This window comes from Microtus ochrogaster, unplaced genomic scaffold, assembly GCF_000317375.1.
Source record: "Microtus ochrogaster isolate Prairie Vole_2 unplaced genomic scaffold, MicOch1.0 UNK26, whole genome shotgun sequence".
Lineage (NCBI taxonomy): Eukaryota > Metazoa > Chordata > Mammalia > Rodentia > Cricetidae > Microtus > Microtus ochrogaster.
Genome location: NW_004949124.1, coordinates 2,732,659 through 2,737,378, shown reverse-complemented (window position 1 = coordinate 2,737,378; position 4,720 = coordinate 2,732,659). Strand labels below are relative to the sequence as shown.

At 46.9% G+C, this 4,720-nt stretch overlaps 1 pseudogene; it reads right to left on the bottom strand.

The window, feature by feature from the left end:
- Positions 1-1,018: 1,018 nt before the first annotated feature.
- Positions 1,019-1,410, bottom strand: LOC101991986 (annotated as a pseudogene).
- Positions 1,411-4,720: the final 3,310 nt, after the last annotated feature.

The following is a 4,720-nucleotide window of genomic DNA, read 5'->3' as shown; positions in this document are numbered from 1 at the left end:
AGCAACCTGCTGGGAACACTAGCAAGAAAGATCAATGCTCAACTTTTTTCTGGAACCTTGATAAACCCAGTCCTCAGCTAGAGGAAAGGTGAGGGGATGGTGGCTTAGACCTGGCTTAGGCCTGGCAGAGCAGTAACTATACAATGTGTCCAATATCCGGGTGCCAGCTTACCCTGCCTTATGGAAAACTATCCAGGGAGCAGCAAGGTCCTTCTTGGCTCACCTTGCTGGCCCTCAGGCCCTTTCAGGCCCACCCCAGGTTCCTCTCAGGGACTGACTGAGCACACCTTCTGAAATCACTCCAGTCTGGTGTTTCCTTTAAAGGCTGTGAACTGAGCACAGCCACCTCAGATGGGGCCATGGAGGACTAGCCAAGCCAACCAGAGCGGCTTCCCAGCCTGCCTGGGAAACATGTCATTTTCTATTTGCAGCATCATGGATGTTGACTTTTGATCTCTTTCTCCCTCGGGGCCTCAAATCAGTGGTGATGGCGATTTCATTTCTTTTTTACTTTTCCCTATAAAGAGAAAATGTCAGGAGGAAAGAAGGTTTTGAAAAAAAAAAAAAAAAAACAACGGGAAGAGTTTCAGACCTGAAAGAAGGCACTCACTGGGCAGTGAGAGCCTGGGGCAATCATGTGATCACACAGTGGCTAGGTTAGACGGTGGTTTCTGAGGTAACACTTCTTAACCTTTAGGGTGTTTGTAAATCACTCAGGGTGCTCTTTTAAAAAGAAATTGACCAATTTATTATAAAACACACACACACACATATATATGGACTAATTGTATCTAGAACTTTGTAATAAATTATATATATATATGAGCTTAAGAAAATTATTGTCAAATTCATTTCATGTTCTGCAGTTTCTTTTGTAAATTATTTTTTATTTAAATTTGACACTTTTTTTTGATGGTTGAAAAAAGTCAGTAGACTCTTTATTGCTTCTGGGGTGTAGGGCTGAGGAGCTCTTGGTGGGACGGGTCCGTTTCCTCTTCACCACCACAGGCTTCTGGCTTCATAGGATGGCACTGGCCCTGCGGATGGCCGCCATGAGCAGATCGTGGTGGTACTTGTTCTTTCTGATCATGTGCCTGATGCTGCTCAGGGTGACCCGTGCATTCTTGTCGATGGTGGTCCTTACGTAAGAAGTAGCTGGTTTGCGCTGACCGGATCTGCGTTTCATGACCACCACGACCCCTTTGCCGTCGGCCGCAGGCTCCACTCCCACTGTCTTGCGGTGAATCAGCCCGTTGTAGCGGAAGGAGTTGCGGGCTTTCAGATTATTGGGTTCGGTGCTGTACGTCTGCTTATTCCTCTTGATCAGGAAACTGGAGCAGTTCAGAACGACCATCCATTGGAGATGCGCAGACATGGCGGCGCCTCCTCTTCTATGGCGGACGGAGACGGAAAGAGACTAAATTTGACACTTTCGCACATGCATGCAATAACTGTGAACATTTCTACCCTCTTGTCCCCCATTTCCTCCTACTCTCCGAGCTCCCTTCCTGATTTGTCTCTTCTGAATTTCTTGTCTTTGTTCAGGTCTTGTGCAAGTAGCCATAGTGTCTGTGTGTTTGCAATCACATTAGCCATTGTGCCCCTAAGACAGCATGCCATCGAATCCCGCTCCATCCTCCAGTGGTTACTTACAATCGCCCCAACCTGTTTTCTGTCTTCCTGTCACCCAGGGATCTTGTGATCACGCAACTCACAGTTGGTATCTAATGAGTCCCAGCACGAGGGCCACACAGCTCCTCTGGGTCACACTTGGAGGAGGGAGTGTTCCTTGTCTTGGCCTCACCTGGTCTTAGAGCAGTGGGGTGTCCCTACCCCATCACACAGCTGGGTATTTACAGGTGAGGCGCTGGCCACATAATCAACAGACACTGTAATCTCATTAAAACTCACACTTAGATTTGTATCCCTCCTGTTCCATTCAAACAGAGATTTTCTGATACATATGCACTGGATAACAGCGCCTTCAAGTGATGAGCTCTTTCTGAACCCTTGGGTGATTTCTTTAATTATAACTTTCGAGATCATAATATAGTTATTCTCCGTCTATAGAATGTTACTTGTACGTTTTCAAGGCTGATTATTTAGTTGGTGTGTTCTTCCCTGGGGAAACACTATTTCTCTATTTCTCCAGCTTTCAGCACTCCTAGTTGTCTGTAGATCTTTGTCTGAAGTTGAGGCCTCATGGCCTTTTCCCTTCCACACTGGCATATCTCTTAAGTCTGGCTCAACAGTGGGAAATGAAGGCTGGTACTGGATACCTAGCCAGCTACCTGGGGCTAGTGGAGTCATGTTGGAAAAGAACCAACAACCACCATTTACTAAACCAGTGTAATTCCTGACTACACTCTAAATATTTATCCTCATACCCCCAGATAAGTATAGTTCTCAACCTGCATGAAAGAAACGTCTCTTTTCAACAGACAGAGACCAGTACAGAAAATCCCAGCTCATCAAAACAGAGTTGTGGAGCCCAGGCCCAATCCATACATCTACAAAACATTCCTGTACCTAAGGCTCAGGGAACGTTGTAGAAAAGATTGTACAAGCCAGAGGATCAGGGACTTTGCTGTGACAGTCTATCTTCTAGAAACGTCAGAGAAGTTACACACCGATGAACTCTCTCCAATATGGCTGCCGAAGCATGCGCAAACAAAAATGACACCAACAGATGTTACCTGGGTGACTTCTAGGAATGATGAGGCATGCTAGACCTGCTCTGCCAGGAGTCCCTACATAAAAACCACAGGCTCCAGTGAGCTTCATCTGTCCCTCCCCCAGCCCTGCATTTGGAGCCGTCTTCAGCTTCCAGCTCCTGGCCAGTGTTCCTGGCACCTCCCTCATCATCTGAAGTCCTAGCCCATGCAGACTTGCCTGCCCTCAAGGACCTTGCATTTGTTCTGTTTCTTGTTGCTTTGACAAAATGCCAGACAAAAGCAACTTAAGGAAGAGAGTTTTGGGCTCCAACTTGAAGCATAGTGACGGAAGTTTGAGAGAGCTGGTCACATGCTATCCACAGTCAGGAAGCAGAAACAAAAGAACGCTGGTGCTTAGCCGAGTTTCTCCATTTCATCTCATCAGCCCCATAGAACATTTAGGGCTCATGGTCCCACCTCCATTAATTTAACCTCGAATGCCTCCACCAACACTGCCGCACACACAGACACGCCCAGAAATTTGAGTCTTAGGTGGTCTAGATACTACAAGTTGACAGTCGAGATTAGCCATCATTGATGTAGGTGTGGTTCTGAGCCTTTTGTGCTCACAAACCCCGAATATCAACAAATGTTACCCAGGCTTCTCCTAGGTCTCTGCTCTGTGACACTCCAAACAGGCAGGTGTCTGTTGGCAGGACTGACACGCCCCGTGGGAGTGGCTGAGAGCCCCTGGCAAACACTTGATTGGAAGATGGAAATCTGCTATTCCCAAAGAGACACCAGAGTGAGGGAATTCAGGAAGAAATATGTTTCTTTTTCATTTTTAAAAGCTTATTGTTTGAGAACGTCACACAGTATATATTTCTAAGATTTGTTTATTTATTATGCAGACAGTGTTCTGTTTGCATGGATGCCTGCAGGCCAGAATTGGGTACCAGATCTCAATATAGATGGTTGTGGGCCTCCATGTGGTTGCTGGGAATTAAACTCAGGACCTCTAGAGGAGCAGCCAGTCCTCTCAACCTCTGAGCCATCTCTCCAGTCCCACACAATATATTTTAACACATTCTTTCCCATCCTCCAACATCTTCAGAGAAAATATCTCAATAAATGCAAAATCAGGCAGTCCTCAACCTAAATTCACCCACGGAAGAGTAAAGTAAATAGGACTGGAAAGAAAACAGCATGTGCTTTGGGTCCCTTGACGTCACATCCGGACCCTGCAGGTGTGGTGTGTGGCCACAACAGAGAGCCTACCTAAGGATGCAAGGGGAGGTGGGGCCTGAGTATAGGGACAATGGATAACTCTGATCAACCTTAAGGAATCCCAGTGCCCCTAACTTGCCTTTAATTACCTTCCAATTCTGAGGATGTTTGAAACATTTGGGCAGAATTCAGCCCTCAGGCCAATAAAGTGTGGGCAGCCACAACTTCAGAAAACCCTGAATATCAGCCAGTGTTAGCGGGCCTTCTGCTCGGTCTCTGCTCTGTGATGCTCCAAATATGCCTCCTCTTCATTCCTCACATCCACAAAAGGTTAATAGGATTATATCCATTTTGCAATTTTGAAAATAGGAACTGAGAGATTAGTCCAACACAACACAGAAACATGGGTTTGGAAATGGGGTCTCCTGACGTTTCGTCTGGAGCTCCTAGCGTGATCTGTATTCTGTTCAGATACAGAGAGCTGGCGCAACGGTGCTCAGATTGCTATTATTCAAGAAGCAAAGTGATCTTCAAAGGGATTTGGGGACTAGAATGCTGTTTGAGCAATGCCCAGGCATTACCAGCAGGGGGCAGGAGCCTGCCACTCCAGAGGTTTTCATCCTTTAAAACCCTGGGTTGGAGTAGGGGTGGGGGCGCTGAGACCTTTCTTTCCCCCTTAAATGTGGAAGAAGCCAAGGTGAGATGCAGGATCCCTTGGTGGGAGGATGTGCTTCCAAGGCGCAGAGGCCACGCAAGACCCTCCAACACTCCTGGAATTTGAACAGAAACAAGGCAGCCCTTCAGGCTCCACCTGCCCTTTGCTAACCCGGGACCATTTC